Here is a 27,145-nt window from a genome sequence, read left to right as displayed (position 1 = left end):
GTTGCTAGTCTCGGGTCTTTCTGGCAAGGTGGCTGAGACCATCTTGCATTCAAAGAGGCACAGCATGCTAAAAGCCTACGATAGACACTGGCCACATTTTGTGCTGTGGCATCACAGCTTTCTTCAGTTCGTTCAAGATGAGTTTGGCAAGGGGCTAGCGGCGGCCACTCTTCGCTGCCAGTGGGTGGCTCTGAAAACTCTGAAAGGAGGGGTGGAGGGCACCGTGAAGGATGAGGATTTGGTGTGCAGATTCCTTAAGAGCTTGGCATCCTCTCGACCCCCTCCGCATAGGGGTGTTATGCCTTGGGATTTGCACCATGTCTTGCGTTTCTTGCAATCTGCTCACATTGAGCTCATTGACCATATTGGCCTAACGATCAAGGCTGCTTTTTTGATCACCATTACTTGGGATCACACGTTTCTGGCCAAGGTGGGTTCCAAATTGTCTTTGGTTCTTCCTGCTTTTTATCAGGATACATGAATGCCTGAGGAAGAGGCCTGGCATGCCATAGATGTATGGCACCCCATAGATGTGCAGAGGTCGGTCTTGGAATACCTTTATCGGACTGAGAGGTTTTGGTGGGAGGACAGTCTCCTGGTGGCGCTGGTGCAGGCAGGAAGGCGTCTGTGGTCTCTATCAACCGATGGATTTAAACTGTTATCACTATGGTGGATGTGTCGTCTGGGTTGCCGGTTCCACCGGAATGTCCAGGGTCGTTCAAAAAAGGGGCATTGTTGCCTCCTGGGCTGATGCACAAGGTGCCTCCCTTCATGTTATCTGTAGGGCGGATACATGGGCAGACCCCAACACTTTAATCACGTACTACAGACTTAATGTGATTAATCCCAGGGATGGTTCCATTAGACTAGGAGTTTCCTTGGTGTCCTAACTGTAGGTTTGGGGTTGGTTCTTTCTGCACAATAAATTGGTGGTGGCTGCAGCAATGATGCAGTGTCTTTGTGTGTCTCATTGGGCCCTTCCACATGCATTGGGGCTTGGGTACACTTCATAGTTAAGTACTGGGATGAGGAAGAGGGACGTGGAGGTAATGCTCAGATTACTTACCAGTGCTTGTCATTACTTACCGTGGGTGTGGATGGTCCCATGATCCGACTTAGAATAGGGTAAAACTGAGGATTGTTAGCAAGTAGGGGAGTATTATACCTGCAAAAGAAAGAAAAGTTCCTGCGTGGGACGCAGGCCTCACAGGTAAGTTCTGGGAAGAGGAGGTGAACGACTAGGAGTAATTAAGATCACCGGTAAGCAATCGAAGCATTCTTCAAGTAGGCAGTGGTGGACGACTGGATGGAATGCCGTCATTGATATGCACGATACAGTTGCATGCCCACCTGTTGCAGCATTTAGAATGAGGCTTAGAGTGCTCACAATTCACTCTTTACATACATTATGAGCACAATCTGCCTGTTTGTTTATTTATTTATATTGCGCACACGAACCTGGAGGTAACTGGGCACATTGCAGGTAAATTACAAAGTGTTACACAGTAAAACAAGAACAAATTACAAGTGTTGCACACTAAGACAAAATCAATTATGTGGGTTGCAGTAGTTGACATACATAAAGAGCACACACGGCAGCAGTACAAGTCAAGGTAGGTACTCCATAAGGGGTCAACCACAGGTAGTAGCTTGGGGTGTCATCTGCCATTTGACACTAGCCAGTTTTTAGTATTTTTCCTGAAGTGTTGGAAGGTCTGATCGATTTGCAGGTGAATTGGAAGGGAGTTCCAATATTGGGCAGCTTGAACTGGAAAGCTAGTACCTCCAGCCTTTTTCAGGTTAAATCTTGGGACTGCAATACAGTGCGAGTTTGACGTCCTTGTAGGTCGTGAGGAAGTTTTTTTGATGATTTTGTCTCTTAGATAATGTGGAGCAGCGTTATTTAGACATTTATATGTGATGGAAACTATTCTGAACTGGATCCTATCCTTGATAGAAAGCCTATTATGATTTCTTCTGACTTTGGAGATGTGATGTCTCCTCAGGATGCTTAGTGCAGTTCTTAATGCATTATTTTGCAAAGTTTGTAGTTTGTTGAGTATCTGTTTATTAGCCCCTGCATATGGGGCATTGCAGTAATCAAGTTTAGACTAATGTCATGCAGCTTAGTCGATAAGAAGGTTTGCAAGCCTGAATCAGTTTACAAGTGTACGCCAAAGACGAAGCTGTGTTATTAACTTGTCTCCCTAGGTTTAGCGCAGACTCCAGGTAAAATCCTAAGGTTTTAGTCTCATTAGCGACTTTGATGTTAATGCCATCAATATTGAATGAGGTGCATAGACATCTAAGTTTGTTTAAGTTGGCTGAAGCACTGAGGATCAGGATCTCTGTTTTGTCATCATTCAGGCATAAGCCATGGGCTGCCATCCATGCCTGAATGATTGAATATATTTTGTTGACTAGGGCCAAGTCTGTCATTATCACCCGAAAGGGGTAGGAATATCTGGGTGTCATCAACATAGTTAGTGTAGATGACACCCATATTATCCAGATCATCAAACAGTGGCTTGGTAAATATATTGTACATGGTTGGTGAGACACAAGATCCTTGTGTTGCGCCACATGTAATGGGAGAAGGGTCAGCGGCGGCCGAAGGAGAGAAGACTCTCATTGACCTATTGTTAAGAAAGGATTGAATCCAATCAGTGGGTTTTTTTGCAAAATGTTAGCGGCCATAGAAAGGTGTTTGCACAGAGCTTTATGATCGACCAAGTCTAACGCAGCCGATAGATCCAATAGGAGAAGTAGGGCACATTGTCTATTGTCTTTAAGATTGTCAATTTATGTTTTCAAATCAATCAAGGCAGTTTCTGTGCCGTGGAATGGTCTGAACCGTGATTGTCTTAGTCCTAAGAGGTTATTAGACTTTAAGTACAGCTGGATCTTAAGGTATGCAGCTTTATCTACTATTTGGAGTAAAAACAGGACGGTGGTGATAGGCCTGTAGTTGGTGGGGATGGTTGGGTCCAGTGAGCCTTTCTTTAGTAGAGATAATACCCATGCATCCTTAAGATTATTAGGTACATTTGAGTCATGGAATGAGGCATTTATTAGTTTGGTAATGAATGGCACCAAGTCTCTAACAGCCTCTTTGATAATTTGGGCTGGGCAGATGATTCCCTGGCATCTCGATGGTTTAAGTGAGGCGATGATCTTTTCCACCTCTTGGGTAGTGACTTGAGAATATTTGAATTCTTGTGAGGGTTTTGGAGTGCATTTTTGTGGGTTGTCATGCGTCTCTGGTTTAATAAGGTTGGGTCTCTTAGGTACGATTTTATTCTGAAAGGTAGTGATTTTATTAGATAGAGCATTTTGGATGTTGGTACACCATGTTTTATCCTTTGTGCACACCTCGTCAGGGGGACTAGGGGATTCCATTTCCCTCAGGATCGTAAAGAGTTCCTTACTACTGGAATTGGCTTTGTTGATCCTGTCGTTGTATGTTTCGTGCTTATTTAGGAGTATTTCCAATTTGTACTTAGTGGATATGGCAGTCAAGTTTTGTTTGTTTTCTTTAGATGGCAAGTTTTTCCACAGAACGTCAATTTTTTTTTCTCTGCTCGAAGAGCTTTTAGCTGGGGTGCAAACCAGGAGTTAAGGTGAGCTTTTGGTTTCCCTTTTCGTAGTTTAAGAGGAGCGATGCTGTCTAGTGCTTGTGTGATGGCAGAGTTGTAAAGATCTACTAATGCAACTGGATCTAGTGACTTCGGGGCGGAATTCAGGGTAGGAAGCAAGAGAGGCACACGTTTATCCACTGTGATGTTTCGTTTGCTCCTTGTCGGAAGCGGTGGAGCTATCAGTGTTGATTTAGATACTGCTCGTTTGCCGGGTATTGTGAACGAGACTAGTTAATGGTCCATCCACGACTGAGGTTCAACAGATGTAATTACGGTTTCACAATTTAAATCTGCAACCAAGTCTAGTATTATACCTTTCACATGGGTAGGCGTGTTGACTCTTTGGGTGACCCCTAATTCCATAAGTATCTTGGATATCGTCTTGGCATTTTGGTTGTTAGGATCAAGGAGACCCAGATTGAAATCACCTGGCAAGAGTATTTGGGAGGTGCATTAGAGTCTGACATTAAGGTCATGATATCTTCCTCAAAGCATCCAATAGGACCTGAGGGTCGTAAGATGAGGTGAATTGTTAAGGTGTTGGATCTAGAGTTGGTTATTTTCACGGTAAGTAATTTGCATGATTTCATAATAGGTGAGGTGGAGACTCTGAGCCCTAGGTTGGATTTCGCGATAAAGGCGATGCCGCCTCCTTTCGAGTTGGTCTGCTCTCATGATTGTGTACAAGTCTGGTATGGCCAGTAGCAGGGATGGTCCAGCCGCAGCATGCAGGCATGTCCCTGATATAGCTAGGAAGTATGAGTCACCAGACTTGATTAGGTCGGCTGTATCGATAGAATGGGCGATCATCGACCTAGCATTTATATAGGCACCTTTGATGTGCAGAGAGGGAATGGGTGACAAGGTGTAAGCTTTCGTTTTAAGGTTAGGTTGTGTCATTTATTTGTAGTTAACCTTAGAGGTAGGGTTGTTAGTCCCTAATGAGTGACTCAATTTGTCTGTAGGATTAGACTGTATGGAGAAGTAACTAGCAAGTCTAGAGCCAAGCCTACTGTTTGTAACTCTGGTAGAACAAGGCATATCAGGTGTTGGTATTGTGGCATATAGATTAATCCATTGGATAGGGGTAAGGGTATCATGGAATACCAGAGGACTGATTATGTCAAGGTTGTTAGTTTTGGTGTCTAGGTTTAATTCAGGTAAGAATGGAGTCGGTTTAATGTAGGTATGGGAGAAAATACATTTAAACGGTGGTAAGAGTTTAGTAGGTTTGATCCCTGTCGTTGAGATCTCCATTGATGTAGAGGATGCCAAGGCCATTGTTGGGGATTTAAGTTCTAAAGAGGGGCGGATGCCTTCCTTACTTGAATGGTAGGCGGCACCTAAAGTAATTAAGAAGATAGCAGTGTGGAGGCTAGCAGTCTGCATAATATAAGCTAGCTGAGCAACTTAAGCGAAGAGAGTTATACAGTATCTGGTAGTAACATCTAGGGCATATGCTATGTAGACCTTTACTAATAGTGGCTGCACTGCTATAGCAATATAGCCATGGTATAGTACACATTGTCTGGACAGAGCATGTCAAAGACGTTTCAGAGGCATGCAGATAAGACTACACAGTATAGTTGACAACCAACTGGCATTAAGCTACTCATTGAAGGCATGACCTTAACAAGACCATTTACAGCACCTAGGAAGAAGCCCGTGGGCAGGAAAAGCTAGGCAGTCATTTATACAGTTAATGGAAAAAATGGCAATTGCCTCTAGAGGAATCTGAGGTAAAAGCCTGCATTAAAAGGTGGCCATGTGGCTAGTTCAGAGTAATAGCCTAGTGTAGAACACCGGCAGATGCTTGTTTTAAGCGGTCACGGAGGCATACAGGTATGAAGATAGATTACAGTTGGCATCATATGCAATATCACATAAGGATCGACGTTTAACAGATCATGACATTAATGTATGTTACCTTATAAACGTAACGTTGAATGCACAAGCACATTAAACATGTAGATCAGGCCTCAGGGCTACGTGTGAGATACGTGCCACCGTGATCATGCGAAACACGTGTGATCAGATTACTGCTAGTAGAATGGTAACAACGACAAGCATACGGCCAAGTCCACTACAAAGCGCCAATATAAGGGTGGTAACGATTTAACCAAGCTCACAATTGCAGTAAAGTACATAAAGGTGTGCGAGCACTATGGTCAATGTACAAATGAGAGCGAAGCAAGCCTTCACCTGATGCAAGGGATATGAGGCTATGCAGGCATTTAGGAAAAGAACGGAAGTAGTGCTCACATAATGCAGAAAGTCAGTAGTGGGTGAGATAAATAGCTGAATGTTTGTGGCACAATAACACGCTTGTATAGTTCTTACCATATGTTTGGCTGAAAATAGGCGGACAGGCAGAGTGGCTGGGCCCTCGGCACCGTCAGGCTTCGACAGGCGCAGACAGGCAACTAGCCTTAAGAGAGGGCCTTCAGAGGAAAGGCCGGCTAGAGCCTTCCAGTGGTGCGGTGCTGGTGATGAGGGAGACCGCGCCCAATCGGCTTGCGCGGCACCTAATTGAGGTAGCCATTTTCAGCGCTGTCCTCGTGGTATCAGTGAAATTCCTAACGAAATGGCGAAAAACAGCAGTCGTGGAGGTAGGATGATCATCCGGGGGCAGGAATAATGATCCTGGCGAAATAGACGGCATTCAGGCAGTCTTACCCAGGCAGTTCCGAAGCCAGCGGTGGTCAGACCTTCTTCTTAAGAGGACGGTCGGTGAGATGGGACGGGCTCCTGCCCTCCCTGCATCGAGTCCTCACGGCAAGTCCTCATGTTTATAACATTCTTGCCAAAATGTCCATTCCAGTTGGGAGATGCTACATCCAGTCCCCGATTTAACTTTGAATTCTGGGACTTCTAGTCCAGTGTTTTTCCGACAATAATAAACCCAGCACTACATGTCCCAAAATAGACATTTTAAACCGTGACTAGTCTAGCATCTCCCAATAGGAATCGGGCTTCTTGGCATGTATTATACAAATCTGATGGGTTCCTGAAATGCTTTGCCATAATACGACTGGTAAACGTAATTCCCAGGGCCCATCAGAGTTCTGAAGTAAAAGTCTGTTTTACAGAAACTTCCCAATGGCTCAATGTCTGACATTGCACAAAGTCAATAACCACCAAGGCACAAATATATATTGCTTAAGTAAAAATGTTTTAATAGTGAAACCAGCATAGGAATATGCATGGCACCAGGTCAAAGTCCGGTCGTGCAGGCCAAAATGTGTTCATTAAGACACTGCTGTCAGTCTTATTGCATATTACTTTTTGGGGCGAGTTCCCCCTTCTGATTCATATTTTCTGATCATTAAAATGACTTTTAACCTCAGACTCTGACCAAAAAACTATCTTTACATAACGTTTTGGTCACCAGCCATCAGGGCCGCTCCCCCTTGAAAAGATCACAGGCCCGGTCCCCTTGTGCCATCTGTAGAGCCCAGCCTGAAGCCTAGTGAGGAAGGGAGTCCTGTGCCTGAACATGCCACGAAAAGGATTGCTGAACTGAACAACCGCTTTTCTGAATGGGTAAAACATAAATTAATCTTTACCACTTTTTGCTTTTCATTAAGGGATTTCTGCCATGATATTGGCAACTTAACAAATGTTGACAACGATTGCCACGTGTGGTGTTGAACACGTTAAGGTCTGTCTTTCAGTACGTGCATAATAATAGCCCAGTAACAGCACAGCAGTAAATTGACAGGAAGGGCACCAGCAGAATGAGTGTAATATGAGCAGCAGAAATCCACAGAGAGCAGCAGCTAAAACATGACAAGATTAGCGCCAAACGCACAGCAAAACCACTAATAAACGAACTGACAGAGCAGCAACAAGTGGTCACGGTGAGCTGCAGTGCAAGCAGCCAGGCACAGCAATCACACTGGTAGGAGTGCAGCAGTATTTGCAGGAAAGCACACAATAGCAGCAGAAATGTGCAGCAAGTAAAAGATTAGCAATCAATCTACTGCGAAAAGTAGCAGCACGTGCTTAGCAAGAGCATCAGTAAGATCTTTGAAAGAGCAGCAGCAAATCAGTAACAAAAGCAGAAGCAAATGCAAAACAGGAGACGTGAAGGCACAGCAGCAACAGCAATACATGTACATCAAGTGCAGAAGCAAATGCACAGGAAGAGCAGAACCATACGTACACGTGCAGCAGTAAAAGCAGAGCGAGAGAAGTTGTAATAGCACAATGAGGGTTGGATATGTACATCAAAAGCTGCCGACCAAGACGTACATTAAACCTCACACTGCACCGTGGAAACATTTGGGAGGCTGCCACGTGCATCATGGATTTTTGGGTTTGAAGTTAAGAGGTGAATAGAAATATATATATATATATATATATATATATACATATATATATATATATATATATATATTAATATTGTCTGTTAGCAGATTTTGCTTGGCCATTTTGTTCACATTTGATTGATTTTCTTGGGAGATAGCTTGTTTTAACATCCACTCACCAGCACCCACTAAAGAACACAAACAATAATGGGGTGGCATGTCTCTACATTGATGCATCTCCATGTTTATGCATTTGCATCGGTGCATTTGCATCAGCTTTGGAACAAACAAAACGTATAAAAAGGCATGGGGTACAAAAAAAAAGGGCGGGAGGTATGGGGGGTTTTCCCGTTTAAAAAAAAGACAATTTAATTGGACAGATGCAAATGCACTGACGTAAATACATGAAGAAATAAAGACATGGCAGCGGAATTAAGGTGAATGCTCGACATAGAACAACACTGATATTTGTTGTGCCCTAAATACTCTACTAGGATTCATACAGTGGCCAGCTTGTTGGAAATACGAGAGGACAACTTTCCTTTTCATTACCACATGCAAATCATTCCAGTTCCTTCCCACAGCTTTAAATGGATTGCATGTGGTGCACATTTGAGTATTAGGGTTGTCAGCACCGGGTACTGCAGCTAAAACGGCACAGCTTTATTTTTCCCCTCTCTGCGCTTTAGACCCATAACTTATTTGTCTGTTAATTATCAAGAAGGAGATGACAACTAATTTGCAATGCTGCTCCTTCAGCTGTGGCTGTTTCACATAAGGTTTTGCTAGTTGCCTGACAGAGAACTGTGACTCACTTGACTCGCCATCAGTGCCCTTGACCAGGACTGAATAAGCAGGGGTGCAATAGGACTCTTGTGGCTCTGTCACTTGGACGCAGGTACATGGGCCCAATCTCAGGTTCCCATCGACTCTGGGTCACCAACATTTGCTGCAAGCAGACCAGGAAATTGCCTCTATCAAGACTTGTAAATTGGCTAGCGAACGGCTCATAGTTTCAAAGCTGGATAATGTATGAATATGCTAATTAGAGCATTCCTCTGCTTGACCAACGCGACTGAGCCCATTCATTTCTATATTATCGCTCATTTTAGGGTTCGAAATTCAGGGGAGCTGGGAGCTATTTAGTTCCTGATTATATCTTAGAAGAGCCTGGTTAGCTTAAACCCAGCAGTTACCAGGAGCTACTTTTGGTTCCCCAGGACAACAAACACAACTATGTGAATGCAACTCTGTACTTCTGGGACAATCTGGAAATACACATTAGGACACATCTATCTGACATTGAAAGCATAATAGGTCATATATAATGGGTACAATTATAAGTTTGCATTGTATGTGGAAGTTAGATTTGCGTAACACTACACTAGCTCTTCGTTCCCAGTGGTAGAACCTGGTGACTGGTTACTGCTGGATACCCAGGAGCTGCTCGTAGCTCCTGCTTATCCAATCCTAATTTCAAGCCTTACACTTGTTGGCAAATCACAAAGTGAGGTAAATTTAAAGGATCCCTGCTATACATACTGCCATGCTGTCAGAAGGACCCAGATATAACTGATTGAAGCTGGTAAATAGGGAGAGAATATAGTTTTTACATGTGGTTCTTAATTGTTGTTAAAACATCTTTCCAATGAACTAACAGAAGAAAAACAAAGATCGCAAGAGGGTGTCCTCCTAACACAATATTAATTTTTTATTGATCCAGTAGAGGCTTTGGTGATGTGACAAAACTGCTCTCCTTATAGCTCCAACAGCCATTCCATGTGCCCACCCCCATGCACCTTTCCAGCTTACCACTATGGCCTGGTCAATCAACATTGTCAAACTGCACCGTGCACACGATCTTGAACCGTGCAAGCGTTCTGTGTGCTGGCTTCCCTGAATATCAGCTGGTTAACTTAAAAAAGAGCAGAATCCAGATGCCCCTTCTCCGGACTTTTAAAATCAGATTAAAAGTTTTTATACTGCTGATGAGGATGTGATGAAATATATGTTAAGCCAATGTGGCTAAATGCATATTAATAAATAAATAAATAAAAACATAAATCAGATAATCACCATTTTTTAGAAAACTTCACCGGCATGAGGTCCAGTTAGAATGAAGCTGAAATTGCTATGCTAGTCCTAGAATATCTCACTAGTACTGCTTCCACTGTGTATTTCCCATTGTGCCCCTCGAACCACCTGCAAGGCTGCTACTGCCCATTCTTCTCCACCATTTAACCAAAAACAATTCCAAGTTTATGGGCCAGCCCTGCAAAATTTTCCATCCAACGGGAAATTTCACAAAAGCCATGGATCACTGTGAAACATTTCCCACATTGAGACAAAGTATGGGATCTCTAAGCAAGCATAAACATTTTTAAGGAGATTTGTCCACCAAGATTTGTTTTTAAAGTGAGAACCAAATCTCTGCATTCATTTCATGTTCATTTGTAAGTGTATTGGTCAACAGGACCTATATCACTGCCCCCTTATAGAGCAACACCGATAATCAGACAGGATTAGGAATAACTGCCCTCACACAGAATTTGCAATTTGGGCAGCAGGCAAGTGATCAGCAATGATAATAGCGGGTAAGGGATTAGCAACACTGCCTTTGAGAAGTAGTAGCAATAATGATGATCAGGCAGGGGGTTTGCTACAACAAGTTCTCAAAATGGGCACTCGCCACTAGCCTTTGGCAAGTGATTATTGACTCTTGGCTAGTAAGAAATGGTTTGCTGTGATCATGTGGAGAACTAAGGGACAGAATCATGATTAATGCCTGGCTAGTAGGTTGCAATTTGAAATGTGTAACCCTGCTGTAGGGATAGATTGGCAGAAGATTACTAATGAAAGCAGGCAGGGGATTAGCAACATTGATTTTCTGCTGCATTATCAATAAACCACATTAAATGCATTAGCCATAATGCTGTCGGGCATGGTTACCCAGAATCACACACCTGACATCTTGGACACTGTATTGCTACTGCATCTAACCTGTCCTCAATTGCTGTCCCTACAGATATATAACCTGTCCTCAATTGCTGTCCCTACAGATATAGACCTCACCTCAAATGCATAGCCCCACCCAAAGACCTGGATTAGGACAAGGCAGAGAATTCTCACTGCAGACACTGTTACCCATATGGGGATTTAAAGTGTTAAAGCGACCTTACTTAGTGACAGATTCTGTAACGTGAACGTTTGAACATTGACTCGAGTACAGTAGCCCTTGTCACTATGTTTCGGGGACTCCAGGGTGTGCTGTGATATTTTCAGGTTTTCCCTCTCTGCATGAGAGCTGCTTGTGTATGCAGGACACAGCTACATATTTTAACATATGTCGACATAGCAACTGATTACATTACAGATAGGTTTGTCTATTAGGAAAGCGTTCCTATTACTTGTAGGTCCGATATAGAGGAAATCTGTTTAGCTGCCTGGACATGCACCCCAATGTTACCTCTAAAAAGAAAAGAGTTTGGCTCATCCACAGACGAATGCAGAGCAAATATGTACTTTTTGGGGCCTAAAAAGATGCGGGTGGAACACATTAAAATAACGTCGACTGTAGCAGGAGCAAGCAGCGTGGCAGTAGTTGGGGCTTATGGAGACACGAGAAAGGAAGCCTCTTCGCACATCTTCCCATACACTGACGTGAGGCATTATTATTGCAAGTGAAAAGCTAACTTTGCTTATTCGCATCAGGGGATGAGGACTCAGCCATTCATGTGGATGGAAACGCAGGAGGACGCTGCCAGTCTGCCCTTGTTGCGCCAGCGACCCTCGTCCTTACCTAGAAGCCACCATCTTTGTTTCAGCGCTTGTGTACTGTGGCTACAAATCCTTCTCAATGCCCCCCGCACAATCCCCCACGTGGACTCACCCCCAGCTCGTCCCCCCACTGCAGGTCCTGAATGTTGCACCACTCCTTACAGTCTGTGCTGGCAGGGCTGGACTGGCCTATAGGTGACTCTGGAGATTTCCGGTGGGCCTCTGCACCCTGGGCCTCTTTTGTGTGGTATTTCCAAATGTTCTCATAGGAAACACATTGGGCTTGCTGAAAATGTGTCATATGGGGCCACTTTGGACATTATTTCCAGGGCCTCTTTTGGTCCCCAGTCATTATTTCCAGGGCCTCTTTTAGTTCCCAGTCCGCCCCTGTGTGCTGGGCGACAACAATAGATATGGGAAAGTATTTTTTTTCTCTTTTCTACTTACTATGCTGGTGGCATTCTTGATTTTCTTTTTTCAAAGGGATATTGGGCAGGCGCAAGATCGGCACAGACCAGGCCTTCATCCAAAAAAAAACACCTTTAAACTATTCACACCCAAGACAAAGCCCTGCGATGCAAATAGCTATAACCCTTTGTTGTGGAGCATGCAGTGATGGTTACTGCCGCTGAGCCCTCACCGAGGCCCGGGATGGAGGGCCGCTACCGACCCTGTGACCCCTTGACGTGGGGGTGACGGCTTAATTCATTCTGGAAGCGGAAGCTTGGGCATATTTACAGATCAACATGAGGTATTAAAACCTTTACCAGATAAAACTTAAATTTCTTGAGGATGTGGAAGCAAGACGAACGAACACTCAGCGCCAAAACAAGTGCTGGCTTTTTTATTATTATTAAATAATAAAATGATACAGATACATTCATCTCTGAAAGGGAATTCTGCTTATCAGATTCCGCTTTTATAAGTTCCATGCCATAAGCATAGTGTGCACTTGTCACTTGCTGCATCGGTACCCTGCTTTGAAGTACTTGCTCTACCAGTCACACAGAGCAGCCTCAGAGGTCAGAGGCCCCCTCTTGACAACTGCAGTGACACCCGAGTCTCTGCAGCACAGGGGATGCATTTAAAATGTGCACCCCTATTCCCCAAATGACATAGCCCTGAAGGTGTCCTGGTGGCACATAACACTGTAAATACAAGCCATACCTGAGTTAGGGTATGGTGGCCAACATCTTTCCAGGTTATCTCAGCCACATTAAATTAATTTCACACATGCAACAGACCTGGGGCCCAGTTCAGCTGTAGAAGGATGTGTATTCCTTTGAGACAAGGCCCACCCCATCCACTGACAGGGCTAGGCTTGGGGAATTGCTTCTCTGTATTCCTTTGTAAATGGCAGGTAACACCCTTTCCCCCAGGGCAGCCACTCCACAGGACACTGGCATGGGAACAGAAACCAAGAGGAATACCCATTCACAGAGAGACAGGCCTCACACCATGGGGCGGCTGCATTTCTAAAGGTCTTTCATCCTATTGAGAGGGAAGGGGCAGAGTTAGGGTGAGCATGAGAGGGGTCTGCACAGTTTTTGGATTCTTCTGACATCTTGATTCTCTATGCCTCTCTTTCCCTTTCCCATCCCCTCCACTTCCTCTGGACCAAAGTACCTTGGGTGTGACATCAGAAATGCAATGTCCACTCCTTTCAAGGGCAAGGATTGAACCCCTAAAGCAGGCTAGCTTTTGTCCAATCACTGGGGAACCTTTGCCTATAAAAGAAGGGGTTTCACACCACTTCTCTGAATCATCTGGAATCATCTTGAACCATCCTGAAGATGTTGATGGACTCTGATGAGAGAGCAGTACTCTCTAAAGTCTTCCAGTTGTGAGGAGGAGGCAGGTGTTTCAAGGCAGAGACCAGCTCTGTCCCTTAACCAGCCGCAGGGACCATTGGGGGTGATCTGCTGCTGGAAAAGTACCTGCCTCTCTGCCAGCTACAGCTGTATTCAGGACCTCACCAGGTTGGAGGACCCCTATAGAGGTGTGCCAGCCTCCCTCATGTTTGGGAGCCCGAGAACAAGCCCGAGAATCTTTCCTCTGAGTCTCTGGAGTGGGACTCACAGCAAGCTAAGAAGTGACCTGCTGCTGCAGCAAGGCCGTATCTCAGCCAGCCACAGCAGTACCCAGGATCTCACCATGTTGGTGGATCCCTGCAGTTGTATGCCAGCCTGTTTGGGAGCATGAGGCATGAGAAAGGTACTTGTGTTGTCATTGAGCCCCTGGATTTGGACTCATAGCACCCTGAGAGCCAAGACAGCTGGGATCCTGGTGTTCTTTTCACTATTGAAATGCATGGATCGTGTTTCATTAACTAATCAACAAATTTCAACCAGCAGGGCCCACTGTGGCATTGCACAGCATCAAGAAGTCTAGTGCGGAGCTGACGAACCACAACAAACTGCAAAGAAGGTACTATTGACTGATAATCACCCTCTTGGTCAATTTGTGGGCACTAGAGACTGGTCACTTTGAACCTTTTTGCTCCCAGGTACATCTCCTTTTTCAAGAGCATTGTTGCTTTTGCTTGCCTTCCACCCTGATTCATTACCCAGAGTACTGAATCTACTATCTTTGCCTATTCTGTGTTCTTTCCTCAGGGGTGTGTTTTGTGTAGTGTTTTTCTAGTTAGTTATTAATGTACATCATGTGTTCAATAACAGTGTGTATATTTTTATAGAACCTTAATTGGACATTCCTTCATTTTGGACCGTTATACTTCACTATTTGGGTTGCCACTGAACTACATTTAGACCCCTCTCTAGAACACATAGCCCAGCCCAGCAATGCATCTCCCCTTTTGCTCCAAGTGCCATGCACTCTGTAATTTCAAATCCCCTGACCTAGGAATCACACAGAATATCTGAAAATGTGTTGTGTCCAGCCCTGCATCCCATCTGCCCTATAACCCAAACACAACGTGCCCTGGCAACAGCCAAACAAACACTTGCCTGGTTGAGAGTCAAGCACTGCAATGGGCGGGAGCAACAGCCTTATATAAAAGATATTCACGTTTTTTTAAAGAAATGAGGTGTGCTTCGCGTTTGACACTCACAGCATGCTCACAATTTGCACAATCCCACTGCGTTGCAACTTTCAGAATCCAACTACGCAAATTGTAAAATTCCAGTCTGACAGTCCACGCACAGTCCTCATTTGACAATCCCAAGGTGCTCCCACCTTGGCTAGCCCAATACTTTTACCAGTTACCCATTCCTAGTATGGTCTTACTGTACTCCCTCTAATAACAGTAGGTTTCCAGTTTGAAAATCCCAGTACACTGCTCGTTTGACAAACCAAGTTATTCTCCCAGTCCAACAAACCCAATAGATTACCAATTCACACAATTACAGCATTCCACTGGTTTGTACAATACCAGTATAGTCCTAGTTTGTCAATTCGAGTGAACTTCCAGTTTGACAGCCCAGCACATCCTCATTTTGCACTGAGTATGTGACTGATGCAGTATATAAACTATTACATAGCATAACATGTACCTGGGAAAGAAACAAGTACCTATAAGCACATAAAGGGACAGCAGACTTTCTATTGCCACCCAAAAAAGAAGTACATTTAATCTGAAAAAGAAACACTGGTTGGCTTCTAATATTTATAGTGTCTACTTGCCCATCTATTTTTAAAGTAGAAAGTGCTTTGCCATCGATTCTTCAAGCAAAGATGCACCCAACTTTGCTTGCTGATATCTGATTTTTCTATACAGCATGCAAACAGGCTCAAGTATGCCGCTATTGGGTTATTTCCATGCCATAGCAACTGCTTGCTAAATAAACAACAGTCCTGAAATAGATCTGGGTCTAGTTCTTAAGACTGAATTTGCACCACAAACATATTGACTAATAAATGACAATTTATTTAAAGAAAGATGTCCTTCCTAAGGGGCATTATGTATAAAGTAAGAAGGTGGAGTAGGAAAAAAGATGCACTACAAAAACAGAGATCTGGGAACCAGTAAGATCAGAAAGGCACACATTAACTGCATTTATTAACCCTTTGCGTGCTCTTGGGATGTATACATACACCCCGAAAGAGGTAACGAATAGCCACAAGGAATATAGGCATGAATGTCCTAAATTGGGGGGAGCATCGGAGGTCTGCCAGAACGCCATTTCCCCTCCTAGTCCGAGAGACTCAGAGGAAAACTTTAAGCTTTTTGGGGTCTCAGTAGACACTCAAAAAGGTTAACACAAAACCGGCCATTTGTTGAAAGAAAAACGATTTGATTGTACAAACAGACTTATATTCCCAGCCATCCATGTTAAGCAAATCACCCAACATGTATTTTGACTGACATAGACTCGTCGATGGTAAACTTGAACGTGCAGTCACACCCACCAACAGGGACGTCCCCGATCCAAGACAAATTCTGATGCCCAGCACGACGCCCCTCACCCCACACACACAGCACTGCAAAGCTGCGGTAAAGGATCCTTGCCTACTGAACATCATACAAAGATCACTTAGCAACAAATAGGCTGGCGAAAACCTCAAAAAGGAATACCATGGCAAAACAAAAACTGCAGTGTCACTAGCTTGATGGGTAGGGACACGCCCCTGACATGATTGGCTGCTGTTCAGTTCCAAAAAGAGTGACTTAAAATAGATCACTCCTTCAGTGCATCAGTCCAAAAGGTGAACCCCATCTCTGTGAAAGATACTTCATTTAACCTCCGATCAGGTGTAAAATATTCAAGTCGCAACATACTAACGAGCCCTAAACACAGCACATCATATCTTACTCGCCAAGGGTCAATTACCACTAGCCAATAAGCATTGGCGAGTGCAAATTGTGAGCCTTGCTCTGATGTAGCAATTGCTCAAGCATCCGAGCCCCAATGTCAGTCTGGACATGCAGAGTGTCCTGCTGACTCATTTCAGCCCCTGGAATGAAGTCTGATGCCGCAACACTGCCTGGGAATCACGTGACCATACCTCAACCAACCACGGGGGAAAACAGAGCCATTCACGACAATTATGACAACATCATCTCTCGTAGGTCTCTTCTACCCAATTTCACAAAGTCATTGCCAGCGTTGGGCAGCACCACCATCTCTGATAGAGGGAATATGTCAAGCTATAGAGCACCAGTACAGGTGGATTGCAAGTGTTTCAGCCATAAATCCAACATACCCAAACCAGTGCACCACATGGAAGCCAAATTCAGATGGCCTTTAAATGGCAATGGTCATGCAGAACTTTCTTGCCTCTAAAGTTATGGGAATGCAACAGCGGGTACAGAGGCTTGAGGAGTCGCCTAATGTCCCCACTGCTACCTAACGGTGCTGCTACACAGCTCCAAGGACGTGGCCCACTGCAATTCAGTGAGCTGAGGAAGGATGACTTTATTCTGGAAAGGGGCCCCTTATTGCATTACAACCATTATGAATTGTGTATGGAAGAGCAGAAGGTGATATTAAAATGGATGGAAGCACAATGCCTGCACTCAAAACCTTCACAATGCCTTTAACTCGGCCCTGCTTGCACCAATACCTGGCCAAAGCAACATACTTCTCATGCCAGAAGAATAGGGTGCAACAGCTTTCTCTTATGGCAAAGTGGTTAGAGGAAATCATAGCTGGGTTGTGAGGTGAAGAGCCCCCTCACCCCTTCTTTCATGAGACTATATTCTCTGCCTAATGTGCAGACCATCTCACAAGCCACCTGCCTGACCATTGGTATTTGTACCAGGGACCCTTGCATTATATATCTCTGCAATAGGTGATTTACAAAATGAGGCATATTAACAGAATATTTTAACACTCAAATGTGGAAGTCCCCGACCTTGTACTTAACATATACGTGCAAGACCCGTAAGAAGCTGCGCATCATGATGTCCTTTCGGAAGGCTTTGTCTTCTTTGACACTTGTGGTAGTGGTCTGTTACGGACTGTGTCTGGCATCTTGACGCCAGAAATAGACATATGCAAGCTGCAGCTAAATGTGTCCTGGAAGGTAGCAGGTACACGTAAATGAGCACCCCTGTCCACATTCAGCCTAGTTCTCTGTTGACAATGGTCTCTTGTCTCATCAACACTCTGACCTCAAAATGGTGCAACAATGCAGTTCATGTTTACAACTCTCATCAACTGACTAGCTTATAAGAAGGGCAAGAAAATATGGATATTTTTAGAACTCATGTATTGACACGATTTAGGTACAATCTGCACTGTGGTGCCTGTGGAAAAATGGCTTAAACCTTCCATTGTAATTCTAAATTGTCAGATAAAAGTAATGGAGCATTGAGCTGCTAGTAGCTGCCAAAGTCACAAGGATTTAGGCATAGAGAAGCAAACCTTAGCACTTGGTGCTCAGCCATCTGAACTATATCAGTTGACTGTGAGTTTTCAGTCCAAGGATGGCTACATGCAGATGTTGACTGGCTCACTGGGACGAACCGGCTACTGCTCTGCAGGACTACAGGGGTGAGTACTGTCTAAAACACCTACCCAATCCACACTACTACTAAAGCAGCAGTGATACCAATCATAAATGTGATACAGACACAACCCGGCAGGTATACCTCCTTCGCCTCTTTTGGTGACATGGCCAGAGGCCAGGCTATACCACTTAAGGGTGGGAGTGGGGGTGATCGGATACAGTTACAAAATAAACAATGGCATGGTGGGACCAAAATAAAAGAATGTCCAATCAAGGTTCTGTAAAAAATGGAAACTTTAATAATAACTAATATTTCACACAACTAATTAAAAATACTAAAGATCCTACTCTGTCAAGGAAACACAGCAAATGCACACTTCAGGATCAAAGGGGGCTCTCTGGATGGAGACAGGGGCAGGCAATTGATTTGAGCAGCAAATGTCAAATGTCGTTAAAAGTGCCTTGAAAAGTCAGAAAATGGGGTCTGACAAGTCACTAGAGCTCTTTAAGGCAGACCCGCGGAACAGGAGTGCTGCATATACCTTTAGTTCTTGTTGTGGGTGCTAGACAGCATCAAGAATGCTTTTTGGCACTTTTCTACATTCAAGTCGGTGTCAAGACATCAAGTTGATAAAGGGCTCAGCATTGAGTCAGCTTCGAGGAAAGGCTCTCTGTGGATCGAGTCTGAACTCGCAATGGTCCAAGTCAATGCATTCAAAAGTTTGAGGTAGTGATTGAGTCGGTGAAATACGATGCATCTGCCTGATCAAGTCTGCGTTTGAGACAGACAAGTTAATAGCTTCCAGAGCTTTGAGTCAACTTTTGAGTCAGGTTGCGACACTGTTTCTGCTGTATCGAGTCAGTGCTCGGGTTGCAGCCAGTCAGATGCTTCCACGGCAACAAGCCTGCACTTCACTCTGTCGAGTCGGCAAAGAGACAACTTGAAGAAGCAGGTCAGCGGTTGGAAGTTTGTAGAGTGCCAAAAGCAGCACGGCAGGTCCTGAAGCAGATAAAGTTTTCCAGGCGGCAAACAGGTTTCTGGGCAGCCTCTGTACTTCTCTTTTAGGGAGCCTAGTAGAATAGAAGATGGTGGAACCCCTCTCTTTGTCTAAGCCTCTCCCCTGGGCAACTAACTTTACACCATTCCAATATCTGCCTACGTCCAAAGACCTCCAGCAATCAGCACCCTGGTGTCAGAGTGTCTCTGTTATTTGAGGACTGACTCAGAAGCACCAGTACCCAGGGGACCTCCCGGGGTGGGTCCCGTGACCTGGAGGAAAGAGATGGCCTTCCTCAGGGGAGAGGGAGCGGGGGGGGGGGGGTCCTCACATGGCTGTAGTGGAGACACCCAAACCAGACAGCTAGTATACACCGGCCCTGTCATGACTGAGTTGCCTCGAAGAGTGCACTACGATTCTGCAATGGAACATTATGAAAGGGGGCTTCTGAGAAGCAGGCCTCCCTTTCAGAAATAGAATTACCTGCATCATTTCATTTAAAAAAAATCAACAAAAAGAATCGGGTTGTCAGGCCCACTCACATCTTTGTAATTGAATATGTATTTAGTTCATTGGATGTTGCTTGTTTAGCATTCCTACTTGTGGATATCCAATTCATGGGAGCATCTCCTACTTGAATATCCAGCAATGCAGATGCCCAGCCAGTGAAGTGGTCAGCAAACTAACACCGATTTAAAAAGCCACAGACAGGCAAAGGGAAGAACACGTGGCAGAAAACCTAGGGAAAGCCAGAGAGTATGGGAGGTTTTCATCTGCTACCTTGAATAGGAAAACGCCATGAATGTATTTAATTGGGTGTTTTGCAAGCGCTTAATGTAGCCTTGTGTTCACTTCTAAGCACTTGTCCATCTTCCATATGGGGTAACGGTGGACGTTTGGGCTTTAGGTTCATTAGCTGCTGTGATTGTCGGATGGTTTATTTCTTATAGGCCTTAAAGGAGATCTACTATTTGAGAGTTATCTGATTGTTGGAGCCAGGTCCCTCAGCTGTGCCTAAGGTAGTCTGGCCCAGTCTTCTCTAGGTGAGAGCTGGGATTCGATTCGCTGACCGCACCAGCTAGAATACACGATGATTTTGGTTGACCCTGCCGTCGATTTTCCATTTGTACAAAATAATGTATGCATGTTTGCATTGGACAAAAGCATTCAAATACTGATGCCTGCATGGCTCTAAATAGCTCTAAATATATATTTTTATAAAATGGGAAACCGTACTGCTTAAACTAGCAAGAACCTTGGAGCACTTCTCTACTGACAGCAGCATGACGTAAGGTGACGTTTTTTTTAAAACAAAAAATGTTCTTTATATGAAATCAGAGCCATTTATGCTGAGCCATTTTAGCTAGCCACCTCTTTGCACTTGCCCCGTTTAACTCTTTGACACCCCCCTAACAATCAGACACAAGCACGCCAGGGGGTCTTCCACGGCACTATAAACTACTCTAAAGAATGGACTAGTGGGCTGTTATCCCCGGTTTTACAAGCCCCCTCTGGGATTGATGGTGACGCTTGCTGTTTGTTTATGTTGGTAATTCACTCGGAGCACTTCATTGAGGCGGGTGCAGTTCATAAATCACGGGCATGCTACCCTCCTAGGACTGGCAGCTTGTTCTGCGGTGGGCCTGTCTTCAGCCAGGAGTCATATAACCGAGGTGACAGCCAGGCACCCATTTAACAACGCCCTCGGTGCGCCATTCATTACACGGCAGTGAAGGATGCGACCTGGGGCCTGCCTCCCAGCAAGGATCTCTGGACGCGTTCATTCGCTAATCCCAGCGCGTTAGCATCCTCATTTAAAGCAGCAGGGCCGCCTCAAAAGCATTCTTAGATGTCTCTGCTTTGAGGTGCCTTGGCCTGCGTCCTCACGGCACTATGTTTATTTGGCCTCTGCAGCTTCTTCGGATCTGTAGAGGTTTCCATAAGTTCTCCACGGTAACAATGACGGGTAAAAGAAGCCCTGGTGGGGCCCAGGATGGCTCCATGATAGAGTGATAGATATGGCCCTGGCCTTTCATTTAACAAAACAGTGTATTTCCGATTCACATCAATTGAAACAATTAAGGCAAACTATGAAATAATTTGTTAGAGGGATGGCCAGGCATGGATCATTGTGTCTTCAGGGACAATATTTAATCATTAGTGTAGTGCTGGAAATTGACAAAATTTACGAGCGGGAGAAGGGCTAGTAGGTGGGAAGGAGCGGATTGTCAGTGGTGTGTGCGGGACTTAGAGGCGTAGCTAGGTGTCAAATAATGTGGATGCCCTGAATATAGGATGCTGGCTGCTTTGCATAAAAACAAAGTGCATTTTGGGAACATCAGAATGACCATCAATTTATCAAATTTGTCTGTATTAGTAATTCAAACGTGAATTCCTTCTGCGCATGCAATGCACAATGGGTATGGTGCTCATTTCATCTGTCAGAATAGTCGCCATGACAGTAAAATGTGGGCAAAGCATGAGACCTATATACAGCTTCGCACCGTTTTATTGGACCTCAGGTCTACACGCAAGGGTGCTACGGCAAGACCATTTTTGTCAGAGGACAGCTCCGTCTTGTACCGGCCCAATTCCTTCCCAGCATTAGTTCAAACTCAATGTGGAATTCCTGGGAATTAGGATCCAGAAAAAGCCTAACTTTCTGGCCAGAGCAAATCAAGGGTGGTTAAGGGTGGTTAAAAAGGGCCAAGGTGCACCTAATGCTCAGATGTACCACCCCCTCCACAGACACGAAGGCCATTAGCACCCAGGGGGCAAGATACTAGCCCCCAACACCTAGAGTGGGAGAGGCTGCAGCTTCCCTACAGCACTACATTGCTAAGGTGATAGGAGTAGGCTAAGGGAGGCCACAGCAAGAGGAGGCAATGTGCAATGCTGGGCAGAGGGTGAGGCCGGCAGATGGTCCACGGGGGGCAAACGGGTTGATGCACCGACAACCCACTCCAGGGATTATGGCGAGCAGGAGGAAGTTAAAAAATGGTGGGGCATGGAGGCAGAGTACAGGCAGTGGCCCCCTTTCACTTGGCCCAGCCAGTACAGCAGGAGGATTCTCAGCAACTACCAGCTAATGGTACCTAGAAAACACCCAGAATCCTAGTTTTTGATTTGCTGAGAAAAATTGGAAATTTCCACCAGGGCGGTTAATTATTTATTTTGTTGAATTTGTAGATCATAACTGTGGAATGCTGTGAGCCAGTGCCACAAGATGTTCCCTTTCGGTGCAAGGTCACATGGAATTAGAATCAAACTTGGTTAGATAAGTCTGGTAGGAGCTGGACTCTGGTGGGACTTTCGCAGTATCACACTTTAATTTAAATCTCATGTTACCTCATCTGCACCTCTGTTTCTGTATGGGGTCTCATCTTTACAGTCTGTCGACGAGGATGGGATAGACCCACCAGGAGACCCAGACATGGCAGATTGATTCCATCACTGAGAGCCAACTGTGGGCACTGCCTTCACTAGCCACCCACCAGTGAGTGCTGGTCGAGGTAGTGGATCCCAACGACCCCTCCACCCCCCTCCCTGGAGTGAGGTACATCATGAAGCACACAAAAAAGAAAGGGGCTGAGAGCTAGCTTATGAGCAAAGAAGTGCAGTGCAACCGCGAGGACATTACTGTGTGGGCAGCGAAGAAGTGCACCAAATCCCCCTGAAGACAGGAGCATGAAAACGCTTCCGCACACTACGAAGAGACGTTGCTCATCAACGCACGTACAGTAGCTATGTAGCGAAATGAGCTAGCGAGTGACCCTGATCAGCATTGACTACAAATACCCGGATACACACCTTTCAAACTGTTGTAGTTAATTATTTGAGCGAAAGTCATCGAACATTTTAAAGTAAAAGCACTCTACAAATACGAACACTATCAGGCAAACTGGAATGAAGGTGTGACATGAGATCGACAACACATACACACACACACCTCCGCAACCACGGGAAGTACGGAGCATAGGTGACTGCTTCACTTGTTTCTGGCAATGGCGGTTGAACCGCCCATTCCACGGTAAAGATGGAAGAGAGGTTTCTGAGGTATCTAAACCTTTTTTGGCAGAGCCCCCCACCTTCAGTAAAACTATTGTTGGTGGGACCCCACAAATGTAAAGACTGCTTAAATTATACTTTAAAACATTCAACATGCTCTGTTATTAAAGAGCGGTATGCCCCCCAGACAGCCTATTGGCTGTGTGGTAGTGCCAGCCCGACTGTATCAAGGACACTGACATAAAACAATACATCATGGCAATACGAGGTCTCGCTGCCACCTGGAACCTGAGGAACCGAAACAGAAGAGTGCCTTAGGAACCAGTGTAAGTTGGAGTGCAGGGAGAATACAGTTACTGTGCTGTGGTCCAAAGGTGTCCCAAACCTGGGTGAAGGTTTGCATGTTAAAGGAGGTAGGACACACCTCACATTGTGTCAATGTCTTAAGAGAAGACAAAGGGCAAGGCAATCTCAGAACAAAAAAGTGCATCCTCAGATGTGCATGCGATACAAGTCAAATCAATTGAGAAATCAAGACCAGGCAGCAATTGGCAAAGGACATTTGTGAAGGTGCTTTAGGTGCGAGAGCCTATGACATCTGCCAAGCTAAAACTCCTGGCAGGCAATTAAGATGGTTGCAGGAAATGTGAAAGGAGGGGCCTCATGGTCAAATGTTTCAAAGTATTGGGGAAATCAAACACGATGGAGGAGCTGTGTGAGGACCTGGAAGGGGATGTCTTTGCCATCGAGGGGGGCAAATAAGATACAGAGAAGTCCATTGTGAACCTAGGCGGCAAGAAAATTCAGATCATGGTGGATTCAGACACCCACTAAACATTGCTGCTGGAAACAGTATGCAAAACAACATTTAAAAAGAACACAGCTCTCATAAGGATTAATACCAACCCTGTGACCTATGGGGGGGAGCTCACACAGCAGATTGGACGGTTCCATGTGCAGCTAACATTGAAAGACAGGAAAGTCGATGGCAAAGTCTATGTTGCACAGAAAGGGGATACACGGCTCCTCATTTGTTCACATCACAGGCGGGTGCGAACGAGATTGGATGTGAAAACTGAGGCAGCAGTAATGTTATGCAAGGACCAGGAAGGTGGCAGATAGAGTATTAAAAGAAGGCATAGAATGCCTGACACTTTTCATGAACTGTGTCAGGCTAAGAGCAGGTGCTACAACAGTTGTATTTATGTATAATGAAGTCAAGGCTGGGTTGCTATGCTTGGCAAGGCAGGGCATAATAGAATGGGTAGAGGCATCTGAATGGGTATCGCCTTTGGTGGTAGCCTGGAAATGCATGAGAAACTTGAGACTGTGCATTTACCAATGGGCATACATCAAGTGCATTACACCTTCCACCATCCTTTACCGCACCATAGGTGACGCCAGGTGGTTTTTCACACTTGACCTCAATGCCACATATCACCAAGTACAGTTGCATCAGGACTCAACACACTTAACAGCATCCTATACGCCAGAGGGTCTGTTCCAACGTGTAAAAATGCCATTTGGTCTATTATCAACCTCTGCTGTATTCCAAAGAGTTATGTTCCACATTTTCCAGACTGAAGAAGGCATCCTCTGCTTTCAAGGTGATGTGCTAATATGTAGCAGGGACGACACATGGAACACAATGAGTGGTTGTCTCAAGCTCTCAGAATCATATAAATATTGGGCATGACACTAAGCAAAGAAAAGTTCAAATTGAACAGAAAGAAATTGAGTACCTGACGCACGTCATTTCCAAGAGGGGCACGTAGCAAAAGAAGGAATTGTACAGACAATAAAGGAAACACTGGAACCCAAGGACAAGGAGAAGTTGCTGGAGCTTCTGCAGATAGTGGAGTATTATACCCGATTTGCAGCAGATTATGCAAACAACATGTCGAAAATGAGGAAACTAGCAAATAAGGAAGAGAGTTTGGGATGAAGCCTGCAAGAAGGAATTCACGCACACACAAGAGGCTTTGGAAAAAGCCCCATCTTTAAAAGACTACAAATCCCTCAGGAAAACAGTCATGTCTACAGATGCCAACACTAAGGACCAGGACCGTGATTCTGAACATTTCTGGTCATAGCATTTGCCTGTGTGTCTTCAAAGGGCTGGAGACTAATTATTCCATCACAGAAAATGAATGTCTGGTATTAAGTGGGCTGTGGAGAAATATATGTCCTTTATTTGGGGAAAACGATTTGAGGTTGATACCCAACACAAACTGATGGCAGATATCATAACTACAAGAGGGTAGGACAAAGTAGAAAACGGGTCAGTGCTACAAGAATACCCTTGTGATGTGGCTCACATCCCAGGTGACATAATAGGGCAGTTGACTGCCAATCAAGGATCATAGGGAATGAAGAAGAAGGAAGTGGAGGACAAACATGAACCAGTATTTCAGTGGAGCAAGACGTAGGAGGTCATTACGACCTTGGAGGTAGCCGTGCCACAATTTGCGGCATGGCTACCCCCATTCCGGGTACCGTGTTCCTGGAATGGGGAAATACCAGGCCATTCCGACCTTGGAGGGCCCGGTATTTCCCCATTCCAGGAACCCATCCCCATTTGAGCCCCCATAGGGCTCAATGGGAATGGGGAGCATGCTAACAATGGGCCCGTTACTAACGGGCCTGTTGTTAGCATGCTGGACTGCGCGCTAAGGACACCTGGTTTTATAAGGACACCTGGTAAAACCAGGCGTCCTTAGCGGGTCCCGCAAGCGGAACTCGTAATGAGGCAGTAGGGGGTTAACGGGGATGGCAGCTCTACCGGCCCGTTAACCCCCTACCGCCAAGTTCGTAATGACCTCCATAGTGTCCAAGGAGGAATGAGAAGAGGCAATGGCCACTGATGGGGCACTGAACAAAACCACCCAGAGCTGAGAGAAGAAGAACAACAATGTGACTTTTCTGTAGGGGCTAGGCTGCGAAGTCCTGTGCCAAATCAGGGTTGAATTATACAATAAAGCAGGTCTGGCGATGAGCGGTGACCGGAATATAGCCTTAGTAGATGCTCATTAATACATCTTAACCCTGCCTTATGTGGGCAATCAAGGAATCACAAAAACCAAGCAGAGGGTGAAAAATGGGTCAAATGCGATTCCTGGTGGCAGGGGTGCTATTTAGAAATGGAACAGGCAACCAGGGTGTGTCCCACTTGTCAGAGCAGTGGAAAGGGCTGTAAATGGCTGTAAAGATCACGTGTAATATGAGTATTATGGAGGTGCCTTGCTTACCATGGGAAAATGTTGGCCTAGAGAATGCAGGTACGATACGCAATGGAGTGTCAACACGTACTGCATAGTATTAATAGATTTTCTGACCAGGTGGGTGGAAGTAGGTTTCCACAGCCACATTTGCACCCGCAACATAATTACATTCCTAGTAAGAGGTTTCACAGAGAGAGGGGTACCCATCGATTTTAATGACAGGCAACAGGGCTGGGTGTGAGTTAGTAGAAATGTCTGAATTTCTGAAGAGGAATGTGATAGAGCACTGTGCCAGTTTAGTTTACTATCCACAAACTACATATATCACACACGTTATTGTTCTTTCGACAGCACATCATTAACTAACAACAACGATATCACGGAAAATGACAAGCTCTATGAATATATTAAGCCACTGATAAAACCACACATTTATTATCAGTCGCTTTACAGAATGCCATTGCACTTATAATACTCGGCAGGCCACTATCAATTAAAATGTGTTTTAAGTAAAGGTGCTTATAATGAAGTGCAACAAGAACAATAAGCAATAGATAAAGTATTCCAATTCATGTGCAAATGTGCCAATGGGAGAATACCCAACCTAAACTTGATATTAAGAGAGTGAGCATTAGACGATTTAACAAAGTCAAGATAATCCTCATATACACACATGTGTTTACACTTCTGAAAATTACTAAACACTATAGATCGTTGGCACTCATTAAAAATGCATTCTTGGTCCTTGCAATTGAATGCAGAAATAATCACAGATTTGGACG

The 27,145-nt window shown here is 44.8% G+C and overlaps 1 protein-coding gene across 1 annotated transcript in view; it reads right to left on the bottom strand.

Annotated features, from left to right (window-relative positions):
- The window catches only part of LOC138558149 (pre-B-cell leukemia transcription factor 1-like), a 597,254-nt gene that overhangs the window by 224,857 nt on the left and 345,252 nt on the right, over positions 1 to 27,145 (bottom strand). The window lies entirely within an intron of this gene.

Source organism: Ambystoma mexicanum, chromosome 1q (genome assembly GCF_040938575.1).
Source record: "Ambystoma mexicanum isolate Mex_15411 chromosome 1q, UKY_AmexF1_1, whole genome shotgun sequence".
NCBI classification, from domain to species: Eukaryota; Metazoa; Chordata; class Amphibia; order Caudata; family Ambystomatidae; genus Ambystoma; species Ambystoma mexicanum.
This window is presented reverse-complemented; position numbering and strand designations above follow the sequence as displayed.